Source organism: Setaria viridis, chromosome 2, assembly GCF_005286985.2.
Source record: "Setaria viridis chromosome 2, Setaria_viridis_v4.0, whole genome shotgun sequence".
NCBI lineage: Eukaryota > Viridiplantae > Streptophyta > Magnoliopsida > Poales > Poaceae > Setaria > Setaria viridis.
Genome location: NC_048264.2, coordinates 19,887,457 through 19,915,236, shown reverse-complemented (window position 1 = coordinate 19,915,236; position 27,780 = coordinate 19,887,457). Strand labels below are relative to the sequence as shown.

The 27,780-nt window shown below is 48.1% G+C and overlaps 1 pseudogene; it reads right to left on the bottom strand.

Moving 5' to 3' along the window:
- LOC140221853 (uncharacterized) lies at positions 1-26,659 on the bottom strand (annotated as a pseudogene).
- Positions 26,660-27,780: the final 1,121 nt, after the last annotated feature.

Genomic DNA, 27,780 nt, shown 5'->3' with positions numbered 1-27,780 from the left:
TCATTTTTCCAAGAATTCACTCGCAATCAACATGAGCATGACTATATTCTTCACCACCGATATGTTGAAAGAGAACTTCGCCATCTTGATGGCATTAGTCTCAAGCTTCCCTTCATTGGATGATTCAATCTGCTCAATCCAAAACCCAAACCTATTGACTTCGTTGTTCTTCGCGAAGCGCCTCCCCCCGATTCTCTATTTGACTTCTCAACAGAAGATTTCTAAGTCATGCTATACCTTGGTGAGAATACACGAAGTGGCTCGTCATCCTGACTTTGATTTTTGTGTGCAACTTCACATTTCACGAGTTGACTCTTTGTTTCCCTTCATGTTTCATGAGGGGCCATCACATTTCCACGACAAACTTTTTACTTTGTTGTTTCTAGCAAAATTAGCGTCACCTTTATGTGCACTTAAGTGAATTTCTTGGACTTCGAGGTTATCTACCTCGCTGTTCACTGATTCACTTACTATGAGTCTTTGACTCTGGTTTGCCAAAAGTGAGTCATCTTTGAATTGTAGAGGTTTGTCACTTTGGTATTTTGTGTTGTATTTTTGCTCTTTTGTTTTTTTTCTAGGAAGCCCTTGTTTATATTCACAAGGAGATATTACACAAGTTCGCCTTGTTAAAAACCTCACATCTTCGCTGAGACATTGCATCCCAATGAAGACTCTCCCCGTGAGGAAAAGAGTACGGCTTCGCTTAACATTTTTGATACATAGATTGGGAATTTAAATTACAAAAGCTTAAAATAAAAAAGAAACTAGAAAACAATACTAAATTTATTCTTCTTCGACTCCTTCATACCCAATACTTCTGCAGCATGATATGAACCCACTAGGGTTGATTCCCAATCTTTCGATGAGAGGTGTGGGATAACTCGATTGGTCGATGGAGACGACATTCACGGCCCGACTACAGCCTTCCAAGCTGCGCCTCAGCAACCGATACACCACCTCCAATGGCTGCCGCAATCTTGTGGAGCGCGTCACCCGGCCACTAGGGCACTCGTCCTGCAAGCAATCGAAGAACTAGCAAGAACAAGTATAACAAGTGCTGAATTTACTAGATGAAGATGAAGGTTTCCAAATCAATCTCAATAAGGTGGGGTTCCGAAGACAGGAAGATGGGCGGCTGATCCAGCACGCGCGCTTACAAGCAAGTAGCGAGAGCTAAACTTGATCTAAACAAAACCCAATCTATTTGTGGCGGCTCTAATCCTTATTAATGCCTAGGAGGACAACCAGGAGGGGGTGTTGGGGTCGTGCTCCAACCCTAGGACATATCCCTAATGGACCCAACTTGATACAAGGCCCATTGGGCCAAAATAAGGTGACGCAGCACCAGAAAACTTATCGGTAGTAAATTGGTCATTGCGACCGCCTTAGACTAGATATAGACTTGAGTCTAGATCCATATGAAAATAGACTTCATAACAAATTCGTGAAGTACTTGAACGCCCCAATCCGTGTCCGTATGCAACCGTGGTGACCATCACAAGTTGGTATTGTCCTGTAGTCCGAATCCAGCCTGCGCGAGTCCGTTTCCCTTTCGGTCTTCTCCATGGTTCCTAACTAAAACAAGAGTGCATGCATCTCCATGGTCTAAAGAGTGAACTTACTTGATGATTAAGTTGACGAGCACGGGCGTGAGTTATAGGACCAGAAACTGGTACTTGTGTAGGTGTGGATGTATCGTTGGTGTTGATGTCCTCATCATCCTCCCTTTTTTGCATTTGAGTCGTCCTCGACTCAAGCTCTTCTTCTTCTCCCAAATATGGCTTCAAATCCGCAATGTTAAATGTGGGACTAACCCCAAAATTGGCAGGCAGATCGAGCTTATATGCATTATCATTAACTTTCTCCAACACTTTAAAGGGTCCATCAGCTCGAGGCATCAATTTAGACTTTCGCAATTCAGGAAACCTATCCTTTCTCAAGTGCAACCAAACTAAGTCACCAGGTTCAAATATTAGTTCCTTTCTACCTTTATCACCGGCAAACTTATATTTAGCATTCATACGCTCTATGTTTTCTTTAGTTGTTTCATGCAGTTTTAACATCAATTCAGCACGCTTAGTAGCATCAAAATTTAATTTTTCAGAAGATGGCAAAGGCATCAAATCAATAGGAGCACGAGGCAAGAAACCATATACAATCTGAAATGGGCACATCTTTGTAGTAGAATGCAACGAACGATTGTAAGCAAATTCAATATGAGGCAAACAATCTTCCCACATCTTAATGTTCTTCTTTAAAAGAGGCCGTAACATAGTAGACAAAGTTCTATTGACAACTTCAGTTTGACCATCAGTTTGGGGATGACATGTAGTAGAAAATAAAAGCTTAGTTCCTAGTTTTCCCCATAAAGTCTTCCAAAAATGACTACGAAATTTAGCATCACCATAGAAACAATTGTGTTGGGCACACCATGCAAACGAACAATTCCACTAGCATCACATTCAAGCTCAAAAGTCTTATTAAAATCAGGGAGTTGGAGGAGGGGTGCATGTGTCAACTTATCTTTCAGCATGTTGAAGGAGTTTTCTTGTACTTTGCCCCAACTAAAAGGCACTCCCTTCTTCGTAAGCTCATTCAATGGTGCAGCAATGGTGCTGAAGTCCTTCACAAAACGGCGATAGAAACCAGCAAGTCCTAGGAAACTCCGCACTTGTGTGATAGTCTTTGGTACAGGCCATCCCTGTATAGCTTCCACCTTAGCTTGATCAACCTCAATTCCCTGTGGAGTCACAACATAACCAAGAAAAGACACTCGATCGGTGCAAAAGGTGCACTTCTCAAGGTTACCAAATAAATGCGCATCTCGTAAAGCATTAAAAACAACACGTAATGATCAAGGTGGTCATCCATAGATTTGCTATAAATCAATATATCATCAAAATAGGCCACAACCAGTTTTCCAATAAAAGTATGAAGAACCTCGCTCATTAATCTCATGAAAGTACTAGGTGCATTAGTTAACCCAAAAGGCATGACTAACCACTCATATAAACCAAATTTAGTTTTAAAAGCAGTTTTCCATTCATCTCCTAATTTCATACGAATCTGGTGGTACCCACTACGCAAATCAACTTTGGAAAACACAGCAGCACCACTAAGTTCATCAAGCATGTCATCCAATCGTGGAATAGGGTGTCGATATCGAATGGCGATATTATTGATAGCTCTACAGTCAACACACATACGCCATGTTCCATCTTTCTTAGGTACTAAAACAACCAGAACAGCACAAGGACTAAGAGACTCACGCACATAACCTTTGTCGAGTAGTTCGTGCACTTGTCGCTGAATTTCTTTCGTTTCTTCCGGATTTGTCCTGTATGACGCACGGTTTGGCAAAGATACACTAGGAATAAGATCAATTTGGTGCTCAATCCCTCGTATCGGTGGCAGCCCCGCTGGGATCTCACTTGGAAACACATCAGCATACTCCTGCAAAATGTTAGCAACAACAGGAGGCAAAGAATGCTGCATGTCGTGAACCGAAATCAAAGCATCCTTGCATACCAAAGCATAGGCTATAGAAATGGAAGCAACTAATTCATTAATATCAGATTTAGTAGCAAGCAAGCAATGTCCTTTCAATCTTATCTCATCTTTCTTACTACTAACAGATTTGACATTTTTTCGCTCTCGATTTTAGTTTTCTTAGCTTTAGCAACATCATCACACACAATAGCTTCAGGAGACATAGGAAGCAAAACAGTTTTCTTATCATGGTGTATGAGAGAATACTGATTTGATCTACCATGATGCATACAATCTGTATCAAATTGCCATGGTCTACCTAGCAGAATATGACAAGCTTCCATAGGCACAACATCACATTCAACAACGTCATGATATGATCCAATAGCAAAATTAATTCGCACCAGTCTCGTTACCTTAACCTTACCGCTATTGTTGAGCCATCGAATATGATATGGATGTGGGTGCAGTTTGGTTGTAAGTGCAAGCTTCTCCACCATATCGCTACTAGCCAAGTTGTTGCAGCTACCTCCATCAATTATCAAATGGCACGAACGCTCTTTAATGACACACTTTATTTGGAACAGTGTATGCTGCTGATTTTGCTCCGCCTTCTCCATTTGTGCGCTAAGCACACGCTGCACAATGATGCTCTCATAATGATCTGCATCCTCTGCACCAATCTCTTCTTTTGGTTGTTCCTCACTACCTGCATGGTCAGCAGCAAGCAAACCAAGTGTATCTTCATCAAAATCACTAGCAGAGGAATACCCACCATCTTCTTTGACCACCTAAACACGCTTGCTAGGACAGTCACGCTGCACGTGTCCAAAGCCCTTGCATCGATGGCACTGAACATCTCTTGTTCTACCCGTGGATGCAACCGAAGTGGTACTAGTGGCTGGTTTCTGGGCAGTCTTGGCTGCTGAATTTGTGGGAGGAGCACGTTGCTTGTCGCTGGATAGAGATGGTGGTGCCGGCCGACTCGGAGAGTGAGCGGGTGGAGGTGCACGTCCGGTCAAAGAGGTAGTCGTGCGTGGCTGCCATGATGTAGATTTTCCTGCAGAAATATTAGTCTTGGTGCTAGCACATCGCCCCTGCACTTCCCTTTCAGCTTTACAAGTAAGATGAAACAAACAGGTTACGTTACTATAATCTTTATAAGCAAGGATGTCCTGAATTTCACGGTTTAAACCACCCAAAAATCTAGCCATAGCAGGTTCCTCACTGTGATGACCGACCCCAAATCTTTCGAGATAATCTTAATCCGAGTCCCTGATTCCCCTATCTCAGCTCCCCCTGAGCCTAAGTGCTCAACCTCCAGTTCCGGTCTCGACCCCTAAGAACCCGACCCCTCTCTGCCGGTTCCCAGCTCCAACCCCTGAAGACCCCCCAACCCACCCCGCCAGATCCTTCAAAGTCACACCCACAGTGTCTCCTTTCAATCCAGAGCAGAGGATAAACCGAGTCTGATCGGTGGACCCGCAAATCTTTCCCCCGGATCTCCCGAGGCAGACGCACTCGAGCGGCCTGCACTGCTTTAGAGCTCCCTCACCACGTGGCTCAACTCCTCCGACCCCGCTGCTCCGTCCAGTCGCGGGCCGCGACCAGATGGATTCCCGCGCCTTCCTCCCCAATCGCAGCGGAAGCCCCTTTGCAACCTTTCTGCAGCGCCCCGTCTCGCTCGCGCCCTCGCCGACCGCGCCTTAGTGCTCCGTCGCCGCTGTGGCAGAACTTGCCACCTGCTGCATCAGACCACCTCGCGGCTCGCGCCCATCATCACCGCGCCGGACCCCCGGCTGCAAGGCCCGATGCCTTCCAGTTTTTCCGCCGCATCTCCACAGTCGTGCCGCCCCAGATTGTGCTACGCGACGATTCCTCCGTCACCAATCCCGACCCCGGCCGCGACCGCTCCTTTTCTGCCTTGTCAGAGCTGTGCCCGGCAGACCGCCGTTTCGCGCTCGCCCGCGCAGCCACAGCTCGCCTGTCTTTTCACCGGTTGCAACCTCGCTTGTAGCGCCGTTCCCCCTGTCACACCCATCAGATCCGCCGCACGACGACGCCCGCCTCCGCCAAACCGCAACCACCGGCAAAACCGCGCCTGCGCCGCCCTGTCTCCAGTGCCCAATGGCCGAAGGCATCATCTCCGAAGTCCTGTTCCACCGCCCATCGTTGCTCAATCGCTGCCATGGCAGCGCACTCCATTTGTTTCCTTCCCGATCTTCGTGCTGCTCCAGCTCTCTCCCTCTTCCCGCGCAGCTATAAAAGCGAACGCTCGAGTCCTACCGGAGTTCCCTTCGCCATCGCTGCCTTACCGCCTTGTTCCTCTATTTCGTGCTCGAGCGCTGCCACCTAAGTTCCTGAGGAACTCTCCTCTCCGCTCAACACCCGCCTTTCCCAATCCACCCAGCCGCTTGCTCCTCCGCGCTGTGCTAGAGCTTGCTTGTTGTCCACAAGAAGCACCGCCGCCGCCGGAGTACCGCCGGACATCGCCGTTGCCCAAGTCCGCGCCTTCCCGATCCCAAAGCTTCACCTGTAAACTTAAGGTAAGCTGCCGACCCCTTTTCCGTCTTGCCCGACCCTCTCTGTTCATCCGACCCTCTCTGTTCGTCCGACCCTCTCTGTTCGTCCGACCCCCTTTTTCCGTCTTGCCCGACCCTCTCTGTTCATCCGACCCCTTTTCCGTCTCGCCCGACCCTCTCTGTTCGTCCGACCCCGTTTCCATCTCACCCGACCCTCTCTGTTCGTTCGACCCCTTTTCCATCTCGCCCGACCCTCTCTGTTCGTCTGACCCCCTTTTTCCATCTCTCCCGACCCTCTCTGTTCATCTGACCCCTTTTCTATCTCGCCCGACCCTCTCTGTTTGTCCGACCCCTTTTCCGTCTCGCCCGGCCCTCTCTGTTCGTCCGACCCCTTTTTCCATCTTGCCCGACCCTCTCTGTTTGTCCGACCCCTTTTCCGTCTCGCCCGGCCCGCTCTATTTCGCCGACCCTTTTCCGCGTCGCCCGAGGACTCGGCTGTATCTTTTTCCTTGACCCGAGGGTATATGTGTAAAAATCGGGGACTTCTCTGCGTTAAGTCTGAGGACCCCCATCACAGCTATTCCTTTAGTCTAAGGGTCAGATCATAAGTTTCTTCCCATCCGACCCTTTTACCTTGCTCTCCACCAACTCAAGTGAACTTCCCCACTTTTTCCGTAGCTTTGCTACAAGTTTCTGGGCTAAAACTTGCAAGTACTGCTGTTGAAATAACCGTCTAAGTGCTAACTCCTACATTTGCATTCGTGTAGAGTTGAATCTCGCCGACGGCGTCTATGAACTGCACTCGGTGCTAGAAGACGGAGCAGTAGCTGAGCCGCCGACCGTAGGAGCTGTAGCAGAGCCCTCTGAGGACTAGTTTCCCTCCCATCCGCTTGAAGGCAAGCCCCGGAGCATGAGCCCAACTTTCTAAACTTACACATGCCTTCCTTGTTTGTATGTGCATTAAAGTACAGGAGTTGTTTGAAACCACAGATGCATGACTCAGTTCCCTTGATCTGAACACTAGCCCGAGGAGTCCTAGTAGTTGCATTGCTTAATAGGACTCGGTAAAAGTCGAGTGATTTCCTGTCACTCGCGAGTCATAGGAGTTTGTTGTTCTCCTTCTGGTTACAACTATAAGGACGATGGACGGTGCAGGTCCTGGTGAACTCTTTTGGTGGTCGGTGGATTGCCCTGTCTGTCTATATGAAGTTGCTAAGGTCGGAAAGTGTTGGTATTCGTGATGAAGTGTTTGAAAGTACTAATCTCATACCTAGTATGGGATGGGGAAGCCTAGTACATGATTGAACTAGGGCGTGGCTTATACCCCTGCTGTCCCTGGAACAAGGTTCCCATGGTGCATCATGTGGGTGCAAGTGCGGTCACAGTACGGTAGAGACTGGGACTGTGGAGCATTGCACGCCAAGGGAAGTTTGGACCTGACACGTGCCTGGGAATTGATGGAGACGGCCAACACACGAAGCGACCTTTGTGGTGCGCGGATGTCGTGAGATTAGGTTCGCCATGCATGGTTAAGAAACTCGAATCGATTCATCTGCCTCTCACAGTTTGAGACTGCTTGATCGCTATGCTACACTGAGTAAAAGGATGAAACATGTTGATACTATGAACCCGATGCTTGTTCTATACCTTTTTGTTGGAAAACTATGGTTGTTTAGAGTAAGTTGCCAACATAGACTGGTTAATGAACTTAGAACTTGAGCTAAAACTTGAAAGCAAGGACCCACTGTAGTCGCTTTTGGCAAACAAAGCCCCTCAGCCAAAGAGCCTTGCATGTCTAGAAGTGGTGGAGTAGTTTACCACCGGTCGGTTAAGTCTTGTTGAGCTTAGCAGCTCAGCCTTGTTTGTGGCTTTCTTTTCAGGTGAAGTCGCCGCTCCTGAGCTTGTTCCTGTTGGCACTTGGCCACCCCAGCTCCCTCCGGGTTGGACGGTCGAGTGGGATCCCTCCTCGGACGGTGAGGAAGGGGATCACTGATGTCCTGATCGGCCTCATCGAGGACGTCCGACCCCTACGAGTAGCTTCCGCTGTTTTACCTTTCCGCTGCTTTTGAACTTTGTAAAACTCTAATTTTCATTTTGACGTTGAACTAAATGGTCAAATTTGTTTAATTCAGTGGACCTGTTGTATTCTCTGAAACCGCTCACCTTCGTGTGAGTTTGCTAACTCGGTCCTATTAAGTGGTCAAATCAGATGAAATCCGACGGCGCTTCGTGTTAACTTGACTAAGGCATGAGTGTCGCGTGTTAGGCGACTTAACCGTGCTTTAATCCAGCTAATCCGAGGTGGATCCGCCACAGCTGGTATCAGAGCTGGTTTAGCAAGATAGAGAACACAATAGGCCCTAAACACTTCTTTTAAATAAAAGTTGCAAAGAAAATTGTTGAAAATCTCGTACGGTCGTTAAGGATGACTTTAGCACGAGAGGCCCTAGGGGATTTTGGGGTTATTTTCAGGTGACTACTACTTATTGGTTATCTTGCTAACCTCCAGCACTTCGCCACGTGTATCATACGTGTGCCGAGTTCCGCATCACGAGTATGCGAGGGTTGATAGGGAGTTTTATTCAAAGGACCCTATCATCGCGGTTGTTTCGCTCACGTCTATTATACGTGCGCAGGTTCCGTGTGTTGATTCATACGAAGGGTGGTATGGTTCGATTCCAACGAGCCTATCATCACGGTTGTTCGCCCACGTCTATTATACGTGCACTGATTCCGCATCACGAGTATGCGAAGGGTTATACGGTTCCATTCAAAGGGGACCTATTTCCACGGTTGTGGTGCTGTCTATGCAGCCTTGAACGCATGGGTGCCGTTCCTATAGTGAACGGTAATGCTTGGGGACACTTTCGTGGGTGCTGGCACGAAAGGTTCATGTGGTTGTGTTTTCTGCAGGTACTCTAACCGCGCTCGCTTAGGAAACACTACTAGAACCCGACTAGCTATTATAGGGAGAGACGTATTGGTTGCTTCGCCACCGGCACTGACTGCGTAAGACCAAGTTTTGGCAGTTGTTTTGGTTGAGAGGACGAAGTAGGCCGTGCATGCGACATAAGCTAAAATCTAAGAAACCCTCCCTAAAGCAACCTTGCCTTGGAAAAGCTCTTCTTCGGTTTTAAGGATTTCTAGCTTCCTTCCAGCTTGTGCTCGGTCAACTCCGAGTACCTTTTTGTCCGACCCTTTCTTCTTAGAGTTTCTATCTCATGATGTTTTGGTTCTTGGTTCCAGATGGCCGCCCCCGGACATGTGTTGTACGGCACCGATGGCTTCTCCCACTCGACGTGCTTACACTTTGAAGGTTTTCCTGCTATTCCGTGGGACACCTTAAGGTGGTTCGGGTATCAATCCCCACCTTTGTACGTGGGACGGATGTACCTGGAGCACGGAGTACAGAGGTGCAACGTGCAGGCAGTGGTACCTCCACCCCCTGTGCGGCCTGAGTGGCCCCAGCTCGGAGTCTCGACTTACAGACACACTCTAGAAGATACGTGGGAATCAGCTGCTTTGCAGATCCTGACCCAGTTCTGTCAACTGCATCCGCTTGAGGTCACCTTGGACCCAATCGGTTTGTTTCCTGCCAGGGACCAGATGGACCCGGCTTGGCTTGATCGCATCAACAACATTGAGGTGTTGGCCACATCCCACTCGCTGGTCACCATCTCCACCACCACCAGATATATGTCGGCCTTATATTGGCTGATCGAGCTTCAAGGCCGAGCCATGGCTGTCTTGGCTCGGATAGCCATAGACACCCAGGGGCACTTCAACGCCGCCAAGAGAGACTTGGTGGGACAAACATATCAACTCATCCAGCGAGGCATACAGATCCACGACATGCAAGACCGATTCTCCGAACTGGAGGGAGAAGTGACAGATCTGGTGGATGGCATGATCGAGCTGTCCGAAGAAAAGATGGAGGTCGAGATGGAGCTAGCAGTTGCTAATGCTCATCTGGACGAGCACCACGCCGAGCTCGACGCCATGCATGCCCTTCAGATGCAATTGGACGAGCAAGAAGACCCTGAGGAGGTCATGGGAGCGTCCAGCATGGATATTGAGGATGGCGACGCCCCTTCTCCAACTCACAGTGTTCCCTCGTAGGTCGGGAGCTGTAGGAATCTCATCTTTTGTTGTACTCCTCGGCAACCTAAGTTTTGGATAGTGATGTAATAGGTTAGCCTTGAGTTGAGTATTCCTCCTGTGTTTTAAGACCAGCAATGTAATGACCTCAGTGAAGTCAGAGCTTAGCTTGACCTTTGACTCTTTTGCGACACGCTTGGGATGCCAGGTTGTGTGAGTTTGTGCTGTGACCCCCCCACCCATTTTTTGGGGATCTGTCCAGAGTTTGGCCGACCCCGGGTCATGAGGTCGGACGCGCCCAACCCCTTCTTGTGCTGTTTCGTTTAGCCGACCCCTCGAGGCAGTTCTCCGCCCCGCCCGACCCCTTCCTGTGCTATTTCGCTTAGCCCGACCCCTTGGCCTAAGGTCAGACATAGTGGAACTCCTGGGATATGGTTATGGTTCGCCCGAAGTTGTGTGCAGAACTAAGATAGTTGCTAACTAAGATGGCAAGAGGAAGTGTGTATATCCTTAATAAGAGTTGTGGTTGTGTCATCTTATCGGCAAAGAGTCGCATTTGCGGATTTAACATATGCGTTCCCACATAATTGGAATACTTCTGAGGTTATGGAATTAATGGGATGTTGACTCTTGCAGATGGCGCATTGCACCAGATCTGGCTCTGTGCCCAGCAACAGCGAGCAGAGGCAGGATCTTCCCCCGCCCCCGCCCCCATCTCCGCTGGAGGCAATTTTAGCGGCTCAAACCGAGCTGTTGAGGCATATCGTACAGGGGCAGCAACAGCAGCCCCATGGAGGGAGGACCCATCAACAACCCCAAGTTGCTCGTTATGAGGACTTCCTGAGCACGCAGCCTCCTTTGTTCAAGAAGACACAAGACCCGCTCGACGCCGACGCCTGGGTTCGTATGATCGAATCCAAGTTCGAGCTCCTCACCGCCCCGTGCCCCGACCATAACAAAGCCCGGTTTGCGGCTCAACAGCTGCGTGGTTCCGCCCGGCTTTGGTGGGATCACTACCATGCTATGTTGTCGGCCGACCATGTTGTCAGCTGGAACGAGTTCAAGACCGCGTTCAGAGGGCATCACATTCCATAAGGTCTCCTAGAGCGTAAGCTCAACAAGTTCCTGGCCCTTACCCAGGGAAATCGAGATGTCTTGCACTAGGCGCAGGCTTTCAATGATCTGTGCTGGTACGCTGGGTACCATGTGGACACAGATGAGAAGAAGCAGGACAGGTTCCGCAGAGGGCTAAGCTTGGAGCTCAGAGAAAGGTTAAACCTGATAAGGGTGGATACGTACAACGAGTTGGTCAACTTGGCCATCTCGCAAGAGGACTGCATGAAGGCTCTGGCAGCCGAGAGGAAGAGGAAGGCTCCACTGCCAACGCCCAGCCCACCTGCACAGCGATTCAAAATGGTTCCACCCCAGGCGCCCAGCCGACCCCAGCAGTCGGGAAGATGGGTTGCCCGACCCCCACCAGCAGCAGCACTTCGTTATCCGGGATTTCAACCTCAGGCTCCGCGGCCGACCCTACCGCCGCCACCGCGCCCCGCAAATGGTAACCGCTGCTTCACCTGCGGCAATATGGGACATTTCGCCAAGGACTGCCCCAGAAATCAGAATCAGCGCCCAGGGCAGAGCAATGCGATTCTCAACAAAGGGAAGAGGCCCAAGATGCAAGTTCGCCAAGGTCGGCTGAACTTCACCAACGCAGCAGAGCTTCCTGAAGGTGCGCCGATAATGATGGGTCCCTTTCTGATTCACAGTTTTTCAGCTTTGGTTTTGTTTGACTCAGGAGCCTCACGTAGTTTTATCGGAAGAAAGACCCGTGACAAGTGTGAGTTACAGGAATGCCAAACAAGTGGGTCTTTTAGGATATCCACCCCGGGTGGAATAATCACGTATGATAGGATGAGTGTCAATGTGCCTATCCAGCTAGGCCAAAACCTTTTTAAGGAGAATGTTGTTATCCTTGATCTAGTGGGGATTGATGTCATTCTAGGGACGGATTGGATGACCAGACACCAGGTTGTGCTAGATGTTCCAGTCCGAGCTATCCATGTCAACTCACCCCACCAAGGCCCCTCTGTTATCCAATTGCCTCACCAAGAAGATGTGAATTCTTGTGCGTATCCCGCAATTGAGACCCAACCGAAGGACATCCCTGTAGTCTGTGAGTACCCCGACGTGTTTCCCGATGACTTGCTGGGTATGCCGCCCGATAGAGATGTGGAGTTTTCCATAGAATTGATCCCTGGCACCGCCCCTATCTCTAAAAGACCTTACCGAATGCCGCCCGCTGAGCTGACCGAGTTAAAAACCCAGTTGGAGGATCTGTTGGAAAAAGGCTTTATCCGACCCAGCACTTCACGTTGGGGTTGCCCAGCCCTGTTTGTGAAGAAGAAGGATGAGAGTCTACGCATGTGTGTGGACTACCGACCCCTCAATGCGGTGACTGTCAAGAACAAGTATCCTCTTCCCCGCATTGATGATCTATTTGATCAGTTATCTGGAGCAAGAGTATTCTCCAAGATCGATCTTCGTTCCGGTTATCACCAAATCAAGATCCGACCCTATGACATTCCCAAGACTCCCTTCTCCACCAGATATGGACTCTACGAGTACCTGGCTATGTCTTTTGGACTCACCAATGCACCCGCCTATTTCATGTATCTCATGAATTCGATTTTCATGCCCGAGTTGGACAAGTTTGTAGTGGTGTTCATTGATGATATCCTAGTGTACTCGAAGAACGAAGAAGAACATGCCGATCATCTTCATGTGGTTCTTCAACGGTTGAGAGATCATCAGCTTTATGCCAAGTTCTCCAAGTGTGAATTTTGGTTAGATAGTGTCAAGTTCTTGGGACACACTATCTCTCAAGATGGCATAGCAGTTGACCCCAGCAAGGTATAGGAAGTCATGGACTGGAAGCCTCCCACTTCAGTTCATCAGATCTGAAGTTTTCTTGGATTGGCAGGCTACTATCGACGCTTCATACCAGATTTCTCCAAGATAGCTAAGCCGATGACTGAGCTGCTGAAGAAAGAGGTCAAATTTGTGTGGAATGACAAGTATGAAGAAGCCTTCAAGACCCTGAAGCACTTGCTGACCTCAGCCCCAGTTTTGGCTCAACCCGACCCTTCTAGGCCGTTTGACATGTACTGTGACGCCTTTGGCACTGGACTTGGGTGTGTTCTTATGCAAGACCACCGAGTCATTGCCTATGCCTCACGAGCGTTACGACCTCACGAGCTGAACTACCCGACCCATGATCTTGAGTTGGCAGCAGTGATTCATGCCTTAAAGATATAGAGGCACTATCTAATGGGAACCCACTGCAACATCTACACTAATCACAAGAGCCTCAAGTATATCTTCACTCAAGATGACCTCAACATGCGCCAAAGGAGATGGTTGGAGTTCATAAAGGATTATGACTTGGAAGTACACTATCACCCCGACAAGGCCAACGTAGTGGCAGATGCTCTTAGCCGCAAGACCCTTTGCAATTGCCTGTCGGCAACCAACTTCGCCGAGACTCTGTGTCATGAGATGGGAAAACTTAAGTTGGAAATTGTTTCCCATGGAACCCTCGGTCACATCTCCCTTGAGTCTGCTTTGGAGGACCGAATTGGGTCAGCACAATTAGAGGATAAGGAAGTAAGGCGAATCAAAAGGAAGATTTCATGGAAGGATGAAGGGTGTAAGCAATTCTGACAGGATGAGAATGGGAGAGTGTACTATGAGAACCGACTTCTTGTACCATCCAACCCCAATCTGAGAAAGCAACTCCTAGATGAAGCTCATCTTTCCAAGTTCTCAATCCATCCTGGTAGCAATAAGATGTGATGAGGACACCACGAGTACATCTACACCAGCAGCACCTCAGGCGCCTCCACTTGCTCCTCCACCTCAGGCGCCTACAGTTGATCATCCAGTTGGGCCAATCACTCGGGCCCGTGCGAGAGAATTAAACTTCATCATGGTGTTAAGGAACGAAGGCCCATCGGAATAAGAAGATGGCCCAACAGGGCAGCCCAGGTGGGGCGCCTAGGGTTGGGCGCGCGTGACCCCTTCGGACTCCAGGGGCTGCGCCCCCTTTATTTAGTCCGAGTCCTTTTTGTTTACGACTCGAGTTTTGTTTTACATCTAGCTTTAGCTACTCTTGAACACGCGCAAATACGCGCTGTCCTTGTTGATTCAGAACTCCACCTTCGAGTGATATTTAGATTGCTCGCCTCTTTTTCTTGTTCGTTCTTCGATTGCGGACAGGAATCGATCTTCGTGATCAGGCTGATCTCGCACCGGCGAGGTTGGTAACCATCGGGAGTTGGTTCAGCGATTGCATTGGCGCTTCGGGTTCGCTCGTCGTAGTCGGATCGTGAGGGTCTACTTCCACCAAGTTGAATTTATCTCCACTCACCGAAAGATCGGGCACTCCGACTCTATCAAGTGGTATCAGCTTTCCAGGTTGATCGGTGAGTTTTACCGAGTGTTTTTCCCTTCCTACAGTCCACAAAAACCAAAAGAAATTTTTTCAGGTTAGATCCTTGTCCCAGCAACCGTTTAGCCTCGCACATTCTTTCAATAAGTGTCTTTGTTGAATTTGTGTGCCTACTCGTTCAATTGTTGCTGGTTTTTCCTCTAACCCTAGTTTTCGCCGCCGCCACCGTTCCGCTGCTCGCCAACCCTACCACGCCACGCCCACCGCCCCCCTTCGCGACAACCGCGCCGCGCCATCCCACCCCTCCGATCGCCCCCTCCCCTATCCAAAAAAAAAGAAAGATAGAAAGCAATCAGAAAAAAAAAGGAGAGTGCAAAAAAAAAAGAGGAAAGAAGCAAAAAAAAAGAAAAAAAAGAGTCCAACAGGGAGAAGGAAGGTGATCCGGTTTTGTTTCGGTGGAAACTCCTTGCGCGCGCCGTGAACCCCCCTAGGTCACGACCCTCCGGGGCAACTCCGTAACCCCCCCCCCACGCATACCCCGCCCTTCCCCACGCATCCCGTGCCAACTTTTCATATCCATATCCCTCTTTCTTGGTACATCTTTTTTTTACTGGAATACCCCTGTACTTTCGGAAAAAGTGTGTGCCGCAATTTGATATTTGAGATCCTCTGTGTTCATATTATCAGTTTTGGGGCACCCTCTGAAAAAAAAAACAGAAATAAAAAAAAAAGAGGTGCGCCCTCTCCACCTTTGCCTCTGTTCTTTCGATTTCCCTTGTTCCAGCAACTCTTGTTACGTGTTTGGCACTATAATTCAACTTTGCATTATTGTTTGATTGTGCTAATCCTTCATTTGAGTGCAGCCTTCCCAAAAATCCACATAGTTCTACGACGAGCAGCTTTTGTTTCTCCAGGCAATCGCTCCTCCAATCTTTCACAGGTTCCACCAGTTGGTTGCAGTTCGCCCCTGTGTGCGTGGTAAGAACGGATAAGAATTTGATAACAGCACTAGTGTGAGCGCCTTGTGAGCCGTTACACCCCTGTTTTGTTGTCGCCTTTGTTCTTGTATTTGCGCTAACCATGGCAGATGATGTCGAAGCGGGGGCTAACCAGTTGCAGGGCATACGGGCGCAAGTTGAAGGGCTTGTCACCGACATTCAGACGATTCATGAACGGCTGGACTCGATGATCTCCTCGACGACCGAGCGGTGTGATCAGCTCGACCTTGCACAGACGGCCGCTAAGGCCACACTCGACTCAGTTGTGGCAAGACTCGATGCACTGCACACCACAGTCTTAGAGTTACAGCAGGGTTATGGTGGTGACTCGGACCAGGACGATGGCGACCGCCGAGGCCGTGCCCGCCGCGTGCCACGCCGTCCCGGTGGTAATGATTCCTTTTCCAAGATTAAATTTAAGATTCCACCTTTTAATGGCAAATATGATCCTGCTGCATACCTTGATTGGGAATTAGAAGTTGAACAGAAATTTTCATGCCATGATATTCTTGCTAATTCTCAAGTTAAAGCTGCTATTAGTGAATTTACTGATTTTGCTTTAATTTGGTGGCGTGAATATAAACACAAACATCCCAATACCATTCCAACCACTTGGGAGCAATTAAAAACTGCTATGCGCCACAGATTTGTGCCTTCTTATTATGCCCGCGATTTGCTTAATAAAATGCAACGTTTTCAGCAAGGTTCCAAATCTGTTGAGGAATATTTCCAGGAATTACAAATAGGCATGATTCGTTGTGGGTTATTGGAGGAAAATGATGCTGCTATGGCACGTTTTCGTGGTGGTTTGAACCGCGAAATTCAGGATATACTTGATTATAAGGACTACACAGATATGACTACATTATTTGAATATGCTTGCAAAGCTGAACGTGAAGTGCAGGGACGCCGCTCGAAGACATATTCTAACTCTTTTGCAGGAAGAAGCTCGACATCCAACTCCACACCCGCTCTCCCTGCGCCACCCACGCCCACCCCTACACCGCGTGAGCGAACGGCCAAACCTGCAAGCGTTGCCCCTTCCACAGGCGCTGCCCCTCCCACAGGCCGTACACGGGATATTCAGTGTCATCGTTGCAAAGGTTTTGGCCACGTGATTCGGGACTGTCCGAACAAGCGCACTTTGCTTCTTCGTGACGATGGTGAGTACTCTTCCGCTAGTGATTCTGAAGATACTCGACATGCGATGCTTGCCACTGACCATGCAGCTATGGAGGTACATGTCAACCCGGGCGACGCCGATAGGTATGAAAGTCTTGTTGTGCAGCGTGTTCTTAGTACACAGGTCACCCCGTCCGAGAAGAATCAGCGACACACTCTTTTCCATACCAAGGGCGTTGTGCAGGAGCGGTCGATTCGCATCATCATCGACAGCGGCAACTGCAACAATTTGGCGAGTACCACACTGGTTGAAAAGTTGTCTTTACCCACTCGTAAGCATCCACATCCATATCACATTCAATGGCTTAATGATGGTGGGAAAATTAGAATTACTCGATCAGTCCGTGTTCCTTTCTCCATGGGTGCTAATTCTGATTTTGTCGATTGTGATGTTATTCCCATGGAAGCATGCTCTCTGTTACTTGGGCGACCTTGGCAATATGATACTGATAGCGTGCATCATGGTCGTTCAAATCACTATTCTTTCATGTTTAAGGGTCAGAAAATAATTATACATCCAATGACACCTGAACAAATTCTTAAAGATGATCTTGCTAGAGCTGCTAAAACTGCTAAACAATTTGAACCATCGACATCTATTAATTCTGAAATCAAGTTGAATGCTCCTGTTTTGCTTGCCACACGTGCTGATTTTGATGAGTTACGCGATGCTCCTTTGCCATGCTATGCCCTTATATGCTCTAGTGTGCTCGTTTCACTTGATGATGCACAATCTTTGGATATTCCCCCTGCGGTTGCTAACATTTTGCAGGAGTACGCTGATGTCTTTCCAAAAGATTTGCCACCAGGACTCCCACCACTTCGTGGCATTGAGCACCAGATCGACCTCATTCCCGGCGCACAGCTTCCGAACCGCGCACCGTACCGTACAAATCCGGATGAGACGAAGGAAATCCAGCGCCAGGTACAGGCGTTGCTTGACAAGGGTTATATTCGTGAGTCTCTTAGCCCTTGCTCCGTTCCCGTGTTACTTGTTCCAAAGAAAGATGGCTCATGGCGTATGTGTGTAGACTGTCGTGCTATTAATAACATTACCATTCGCTACCGATACCCTATACCACGCCTTGATGATATGCTCGATGAGCTTAGTGGTGCCATTATTTTCACTAAGATTGATTTGCGTAGTGGCTACCATCAGATTCGCATGAAATTAGGTGATGAATGGAAAACGGCTTTTAAAACGAAATTTGGGTTATATGAATGGTTGGTTATGCCGTTTGGTTTGACAAATGCTCCCAGCACATTTATGCGTTTGATGAATGAAGTTCTGAGGCCCTTCATAGGATTGTTTGTAGTTGTCTATTTTGATGATATCCTCATTTACAGCAAGTCTATGGAAGAGCATTTAGAACATTTGCGTGCTGTTTTTGATGCGTTGCGTACGGCCCATTTATTTGCTAACCTCGAAAAATGCATGTTTTGCACACAACGTGTCTCGTTTCTTGGCTATGTTGTTACTCCACAGGGCATTGAGGTGGATAGCAGCAAGATTGATGCCATTCGGGAGTGGCCTACACCGACGACGGTCACACAAATTCGAAGCTTTCTTGGCCTTGCAGGTTTCTACCGCCGGTTTGTTCGTGATTTTAGCTCCATTGCAGCGCCTCTACATGAGCTTACAAAGAAGGATGTTCCCTTTGCTTGGAGTGATTCGCAAGAGGTTGCGTTCAGCACCTTGAAAGATAAGTTAACCAATGCTCCTCTCTTGCAGTTGCCTGATTTTACTAAAGTGTTTGAGCTTGAATGCGATGCTAGCGGTATTGGGCTAGGTGCTGTTTTGTTACAAGAAGGAAAACCGGTTGCTTACTTTAGCGAGAAATTAAGTGGTGCTAGCTTGAATTATTCTACTTATGATAAGGAGCTTTATGCTTTAGTGCGCACTTTGCATACTTGGCAGCACTACCTTTGGCATCGCGAGTTTATAATTCATTCTGATCATGAGGCTTTAAAACATATTCGTACCCAAACAAACCTGAACCGTCGTCATGCTAAATGGGTAGAATTCATTGAGTCTTTCCCTTACATTATTAAACACAAGAGCGGGAAGGAAAATGTCATTGCTGATGCTTTGTCTCGTCGCTATACCATGCTGTCACAGTTAGATTTTAAAATCTTTGGCTTGCAAACTATGAATGATCAATATGTGGACGATACTGATTTTAAAGATGCTTTTGCCCATTGTATTCATGGCAAACCATGGGGCAAATTTCACATACAGGACGGGTTCCTGTTTCGCGCTAACAAGTTGTGTGTTCCAGCTAGCTCGGTTCGTCGTTTGTTGTTACAGGAAGCGCATGGAGGCGGTCTCATGGGGCACTTTGGCGTCTACAAGACGCATGAAGTGCTGGCTGCCCACTTCTTTTGGCCCCGGATGCGTGCTGATGTTGAGCGTCTTGTTGCACGCTGCACTACTTGCCAGAAAGCTAAGTCACGATTGAACAACCATGGTTTGTATATGCCTTTGCCTGTTCCTACTTCTCCTTGGCTTGATATTTCTATGGACTTTGTTTTGGGATTGCCTAGAACTAAGAAGGGGAGGGACAGTATTTTTGTGGTTGTTGATCGTTTCTCCAAAATGGCTCATTTTATACCTTGTCATAAGACTGATGATGCTAGCAATGTTGCTGAATTGTTCTTTCGCGAGATTATTCGTTTGCATGGTATTCCAAATACAATAGTCTCTGATCGTGATGCTAAGTTTCTCAGTCATTTTTGGAGATCACTGTGGAATAAAATGGGAACTAAATTGTTGTTTAGCACCACTTGTCACCCTCAAACTGATGGACAAACTGAGGTGGTCAATCGAACCTTGTCCACTATGCTTAGGGCTGTTTTAGATACACATTTGAAACGTTGGGAAGATTGCTTGCCTCATGTTGAGTTTGCTTATAATCATGCAACGCATTCTTCTACAAAGATGTGTCCTTTTCAAGTTGTTTATGGTTATATTCCTCGGGCGCCTATTGATTTATTTGCACTTGATGCCGAGGACGCCCCACACATAGATGCCGCTGCACATGTTGATCAAATGATTAGCTTGCATGAGCAAACTCAACAAAACATTGCTGCTGCTAATGCTAAATATCAGGTTGCGGGTAGTAAAGGGAGAAAACATGTTACTTTTGCACCGGGTGATCTAGTTTGGTTGCATTTGAGAAAGGATCGTTTTCCTACTTTACGTCGTTCTAAATTGATGCCACGTGCTGCTGGTCCTTTTAAAGTGCTAACCAAGATTAATGATAATGCTTATATCCTTGACCTGCCTGCGGAGTTTGGTGTTTCCACGAGTTTTAATGTTGCAGATTTGAAACCGTATGTGGGCGAAGATGAGGAGTTACCGTCGAGGACGACTTCAGTTCAAGAAGGGGAGGATGATGAGGACACCACGAGTACATCTACACCAGCAGCACCTCAGGCGCCTCCACTTGCTCCTCCACCTCAGGCGCCTACAGTTGATCATCCAGTTGGGCCAATCACTCGGGCCCGTGCGAGAGAATTAAACTTCATCATGGTGTTAAGGAACGAAGGCCCATCGGAATAAGAAGATGGCCCAACAGGGCAGCCCAGGTGGGGCGCCTAGGGTTGGGCGCGCGTGACCCCTTCGGACTCCAGGGGCTGCGCCCCCTTTATTTAGTCCGAGTCCTTTTTGTTTACGACTCGAGTTTTGTTTTACATCTAGCTTTAGCTACTCTTGAACACGCGCAAATACGCGCTGTCCTTGTTGATTCAGAACTCCACCTTCGAGTGATATTTAGATTGCTCGCCTCTTTTTCTTGTTCGTTCTTCGATTGCGGACAGGAATCGATCTTCGTGATCAGGCTGATCTCGCACCGGCGAGGTTGGTAACCATCGGGAGTTGGTTCAGCGATTGCATTGGCGCTTCGGGTTCGCTCGTCGTAGTCGGATCGTGAGGGTCTACTTCCACCAAGTCGAATTTATCTCCACTCACCGAAAGATCGGGCACTCCGACTCTATCAAGATGTATCATGATCTCCGTCAAATCTTCTGGTGGAGTGGAATGAAGCCAGAGATTGCACGGTATGTTTCAGAATGTGACACCTGTCAACGTGTCAAAGCCAGCCATTTAAAGGTAGCAGGTACCCTGCAGCCCCTACCTATTCCCTCCTGGAAATGGGAAGACATCAGCATGGATTTCATTGTTGGACTGCCCCTTACATCGCAGCGACATGATTCCATTTGGGTAACTGTGGATCGTCTTACCAAGACTGCCCACTTCTAACCTGTCCACACCACCTATACGGCCAAGAAGTATGCGGAGTTGTACCTTGACCGCATTGTTTCCCTGCACGGTGTGCCTAGGACGATCATCTCTGATCGAGGAGTTCAGTTTGTAGCACGTTTTTGGGAACAGCTACAAGCATCACTTGGCACCAAGCTCATTCATAGCTCGACCTATCATCCCCAAACCGATGGTCAGACCAAAAGGGTAAATCAAATCCTCGAAGACATGTTGCGAGCTTGTGTCATCCACTATGACAAGAATTGGGATAAGTGCTTACCATTGGCAGAGTTCTCCTATAATAATAGCTACCAGACTAGCTTGAAGATGGCCCCATTTAAAGCCCTATATGGTTGGAAATGTCGGACGCCGCTGAATTGGTCACAAATTGGCGAAAGATAGACCTATGGCCCTAACTTAGTAGTAGAAGCAGAAGAACAAGTGAAGATAATTCAAGCAAATCTCAAGGCCGCCCAATCTCGACAGAAGAGTTACTCCGACCGGAGAAGAAGACCCCTGCAGTTTGATATTGGTGATCATGTGTATCTTCGAGTCTCCCCGACCAAAGGAGTGCAACGGTTTGGAGTAAAAGGAAAACTGGCTCCCCGTTACATTGGCCCTTATGAGATTGTGGAAATTTGTGGACCCGTTGCTTACCGGATCCAACTTCCTGAACAGCTTTCGGCCATACATGATGTTTTCCATGTCTCCCAGCTGAAGAAATGTGTCCAAGTCCCAACTGAGATCTTGGGAAAGGATCAAATTCAAATCGAGCCCGACCTGACTACGCTGAGTACCCGGCCAAAGTCCTTGACTGCAAGGAGAGGCATACCTGACGACAAGTGGTAAAAATGTACAAGATACTATGGAACAACCACACAGAAGAAGAAACAACCTGGGAAACAGAAGAGTATCTGAACAAGCATTTCCAAGGTTTTCTTTCCAGCCAAGGAGGTAAGGACTGCACACTCCCACTGGTTACTCTTGCACCCGAATCTCGGGACGAGATTCTTTTTAAGGGGGGTAGGCTGTGACGACCGACCCCAAATCTTTCGAGATAATCTTAATCCGAGTCCCTGATTCCCCTATCTCAGATCCCCCTGAGCCTAAGTGCTCAACCTCCAGTTCCGATCACGACCCATGAGAACCCGACCCCTCTCCGCCGGTTCCTAGCTCCGACCCCTGAAGACCCCCCAACCCACCTCGCCGGATCCTTCAAAGTCGCACCCACAGTGTCTCCTTTCAATCCGGAGTAGAGAATAAACCGAGTCTGACCGGTAGACCCGCAAATCTTTCCCCCAGATCTCCCGAGGCGGACGCACTCGAGCGGCCTACACCGCTTCAGAGCTCCCCCGCCGCGTGGCTCAACTCCTCCGACCCCCGCCACTCCGCCCAGTCGCCGGCCGCGACCAGATGGATTCCTGCGCCTTCCTCCCCAATCGCAACGAAAGCCCCTCTGCAACCTTTCTGCAGCGCCCCATCTCGCTCGCGCCCTCGCCGGCCGTGCCTTGGTGCTCCGTTGCTGCTGTGGCAGAACTTGCCGCCTGCTGCATCAGACCACCTCGCGGCTCGCGCCCATCATCACCGCGCCGGACCCCCGACTGCAAGGCCCGATGCCTTCCAGTTTTTCCGCCGCCTCTCCACAGTCGCGCTGCCCCGGACTGTGCTACGCGACGATTCCTCCATCGCCAATCCCGACCCCGGCCGCGACCGCTCCTTTTCTGCCTTGTCAGAGCTGTGCCCGGCAGACCGCCGTTTCACGCTCGCCCGCGCAACCACAGCCCGCCTGTCTTTTCACCGGTTGCAACTTCGCTTGTAGCGTCGTTCCCCCTGTCACACCCATCAGATCCGCCGCACGACGACGCTCGCCTCCGCCAAACCACAACCACCGGCAAAACCACGCCTGCGCTACCCTGTCTCCAGTGCCCAATGGCCGAAGGCATCATCTCCGAAGTCCTGTTCCACCGCCCATCGTTGCTCAATCGCCGCCATGGCAGCGCACTCCATTCGTTTCCTTCTCGGTCTTCGTGCTGCTCCAGCTCTCTCTCTCTTCCCGCGCAGCTATAAAAGCGAATGCCCGAGTCCTACCGGAGTTCCCTTCGCCATCGCTGCCTTACCACCTTGTTCCTCTGTTTTGTGCTCGAGCGCTGCCACCTAAGTTCCTGAGGAACTCTCCTCTCCGCTCAACACCCGCCTTTCCCAATCTACCCAGCCACTTGCTCCTCCGCGCTGTGCTAGAGCTTGCTTGTATGTGCATTAAAGTACAGGAGTTGTTTGAAACCACAGATGCATGACTAAGTTCCCTTGATCTGAACACTAGCCCGAGGAGTCCGAGTAGTTGCATTGCTTAATAGAACTCGGTAAAAGTCGAGTGATTTCCTGTCACTCACGAGTCATTGGAGTTTGTTGTTCTCCTTCTGGTTACAACTATAAGGACGATGGACGGGGCAGGGCCTGGTGAACTCTTTTGGTGGTCGGTGGATTGCCCTGTCTGTCTATATGAAGTTGCTAAGGTTGGAAAGTGTTGGTATTCGTGATCAAGTGTTTGAAAGTACTAATCTCATACCTAGTATGGGATGGGGAAGCCTAGTACCTGATTGAACTAGGGCGTGGCTTATACCCCTGCTGTCCCTGGAATGAGGTTCCCATGGTGCATCATGTGTGTGCAAGTGCGGTCACAGTACGGTAGAGACCGCGACTGTGGAGCATTACATGCCAAGGGAAGTTTGGACCTGACACGTGCTTGGGAATTGATGGGGACGGCTGACACAGGAAGCGACCTTTGTGGTGCGTGGATGTCATGAGATTAGATTCGCCATGCATGGTTAAGAAACTCGAATCGATTCGTATCCCTCTCACAGTTTGAGACTGCTTGATCACTATGCTACACTGAGTAAAAGGATGGAACATGATGATACTATGAACCCGATGCTTGTTCTATACTTTGTTGTTGGAAAACTATAGTTGTTTAGAGTAAGTTGCCAACATAGACTGGTTAATGAACTTAGAACTTGAGCTAAAACTTGAAAGCAAGGACCCACTGTAGTCGCTTTTGGCAAACAAAGCCCTTAGCCAAACAGCCTTGCATGTCTAGAAGTGGTGGAGTAGTTTACCACTGGTCGGTTAAGTCTTGTTGAGCTTAGCAGCTCAGCCTTGTTTGTGGCTTTCTTTTCAGGTGAAGTCGCCGCTCCTGAGCTTGTTCCTGTTGGCACTTGGCCGCCCCAGCTTCCTCCGGGTTGGACGGTCGAGTGGGATCCCTCCTCGAACGGCGAGGAAGGGGATCACTGATGTCCTGATCGGCCTCATCGAGGACGTCCGACCCCTACGAGTAGCTTCCGCTATTTTACATTTCCGCTGCTTCTGAACTTTGTAAAACTCTGATTTTCGTTTTGACGTTGAACTAAATGGTCAAATTTGTTTAATTCAACATGGACCTGTTGTATTCTCTAAAACCACTCACCTTCGTGTGAGTTTGCTAACTCGGTCCTGTTAAGTGGTCAAATCGGATGAAATCCAACGGCGCTTCGTGTTAACTTGACTAAGGCATGAGTGTCGTGTGTTAGGCGACTTAACCGTGCTTTAATCCAGCTAATCCGACGTGGATCCACCACACTCACCCTCCTCTAAGTTACAACGCAGCATACACATTTGTAACTCCTGATAATATTCTTCTACACTTTTAGCACCCTGTCTCAATTGTTGCAACCTATTTAAAAGATCACGTGCATAGTAAGAAGGAACAAATCTAGCTCGCATGACCCGTTTCAAAGCATCCCATGTTTGTGGCATGTTATTAGGATTTTTCTTGCCATGTTCTATCCACCAAATAGAAGCAAAATCAATGAACTCACTAGTAGCAGCCCTAACACGTGTATTTTCAGGAAACTCATGACATGCAAACTTTTGATCAACAAGAATTTCCCAAGTAATATACGCATCAGGATCATATTTACCATCAAAAGGAGGTATCTTAAATTTTATCTTACTGAAAGCATCATCATTATTATGTACCTCGCGTCGTTGGTAACCACCCATACCTTTGCGATTATTGCGTAGTCGTCGGCGATCATGAGCATCTGGGTCATCTTGTTCAGTATCAGCATCCCAATTGTCCTCGACACGCTCATCCTTGTTGTTATCTCCATCATGTCCATTAGTGGTTTTGGCGTGCATCTCATCAAAGCGCCTCAAAATAGCAGCAAGGCTTTTGTCAATATGAGCGATTGACGTCTCCAGCCCTGTAAGCTTGGTGTTGGTGGCAAGCTGCGTGGTCTCCAACTACCCAATCTTCTTATTCGTCACCTGCAAATCATCATCGAGCCCCTCAACGTGCCCCGTCACTAGCTTTTCAAAATGTTGTATGATGCCCTTGGTGCGGGGAGAATGTGGCATATTCTGACTATCCTTTGATCCTATCATGGTTAGACAAACAAAGGCAACAAGAAAACAGGTGAAGAAATAAAAATCCTACAGCTATTAGGATGTAACTACTGCAATGCGCTCACTCTCAACCCGTTACACAAGCTCTTACCAATTCTTACCTTACTCAACAGGGGGGACGGCTACCAACAAATCTGCAACCGTGGAATGAAGTGTATCGGTGCCGCAACAACAGGATCTATCAAGCTGTAGTCGAAATATATGGAGCTATAGGTGGGCTGAAGCAAGGAAGTACTAGAACCACGTTAGTTGCAAGCAAATTGAACAAACGCTCAACAACGTTATTGTGCTGGTCCTAGGCTAGTACGTGCTAGAGACGCGAGCCTGGACACAAACGAAGTCACTAAGCTGCAGCAAGGAAGGATCACAAGGAGAGGAGAAACAACAAAAGAAAAACCCTTCTCTTCTTCTTTATCGTTCTTTTCTTTCTTCCTTTCTTTCTGTCTTTCTTTTCTTTTTCTTTTCTTTTTTTTCAAGTAGCACAAAACTAAAATTTTGCAACAAGAAATCACAAGCTACTTACAGCAATTAAATGCTTCCTTGGGAAGGGTGATTCAGTAGCAAAGTCAAACAAGTGGTTGTTTTGCAAAACCAGCAGATGCGCAAATCTCAAGGGTGATTGCGAAGCGCTCAGACTGAATTTGGGACAAAGGACAGATCCGTTTGAAAGAGGATAAGTTCAGATTTCCAGATTGTATTCAAACTCCCTATTCGAACTCCTAATAATGGAAATATGGTGCTTTTCTTTTCAGGATAAAACAGGACTCCGAATCGAATTCTGTTTTGAACTTGTGGGATTTCCTTTTTGGAGATGGAAGTATGGACGTGGATGAAACCTCCAAGGATGTGGTTTGGTTAATAGTGGTAAACAAAACAAAGGAATTTGGAAATCCAATCTGATTTGTGGAGAGAAACAAATAAACTCAAATCTGCGATAGTGACACAAACGTGACAAGAACTCGAAACTCTAAACGACTAGACGCTAAGACCAGGAATTTGACACGACGATGCAACCGTTAATTCAATAAGCACTAACTAAGCAGTAATAGTAAAAGGCTCAAAGGGTTTTTTGGCATTATGGAGAACTAAGCTACTAATTTTTTTGGCCTTTTCTGGACTATAGGAAATTAAAAACAGCAAAGAACTAGAAGTCTCTCACCGATAAACCTTGTTCTGATTACCAACTGATATGAACCCGCTAGGTTTGATTCCCGACCTTTTGATGAGAGGCATGGGATAACTCGATTGGTCGATGGAGATGACGTTCACGGCCCGACTATAGCCTTCCAAGCTGCGCCTTAGCAACCGATACACCACCTCCAATGGCTGCCGCAATCTTGTGGAGCGCGTCACCCGGCCACTAGGGCACTCGTCCTGCAAGCAATCGAAGAACTAGCAAGAACAAGTATAACAAGTACTGAATTTACTAGATGAAGATGAATGTTTCCAACTCAATCTCAATAAGGTGGGGTTCCGAAGACAGGAAGACGGGCGGCTAATCCAGCACGCGCGCTTACAAGCAAGTAGCGAGAGCTAAACTTGATCTAAACAAAACCCAATCTCTTTGTGGTGGCTCTAATCCTTATTAATGTCTAGGAGGATGACCAGGAGGGTGTTGGGGTCGTGCTCCAACCCTAGGACATGTCCCTAATGGACCCAACTTGATACACGGCCCATTGGGCCAAAATAAGGTGACACAATACTAGAAAACCTATCGGTAGTAAATTGGTCATTGCGACCGCCTTAGACCAGATATAGACTTGAGTCTTGATCCATATGAAAATAGACTTCATAAGAAATCCATGAAGTACTTGAATGCCCCAATTCGTGTCCGTATGCAACCGTGCTGACCATCACAAGTTGGTACTGTCCTGGAGTCCGAATCCAGCCTGCGCAAGTCTGTTTCCCTTTCGATCTTCTCCATGGTTCCTAACTAAAACAAGACTGCACGCATCTCCATGGTCTAAATAGGATGGACAAGAACTCAAGAGTGAACTTACTTGATGATTAAGTTGACGAGCACGGGCGCGAGTTATAGGACTAGAAATTGGTACTTGTGTAGGTGTGGATGTATCGTTGGTGTTAATGTCCTCATCACAGCATGTCTTTGTTCCAGGAGTATGGCACTTCTTTGCCTTCTAGAGTTTGAAGCTTGTAGGCTCCCAGTCTTGTTTTTGCCACCAGGAACGGTCCATCCCACTTTGACTGTAATTTTCCCACAGCTTTAGCTTTCCTTCGCAGCACCATGTCTCCCGTTGTGATTTCTCTTGGATGCACTTTCTTATTCTTCCATCTCCTTGTTTCATCTTGATAAATTGATTGATTATGGAGTGCTTACACCCT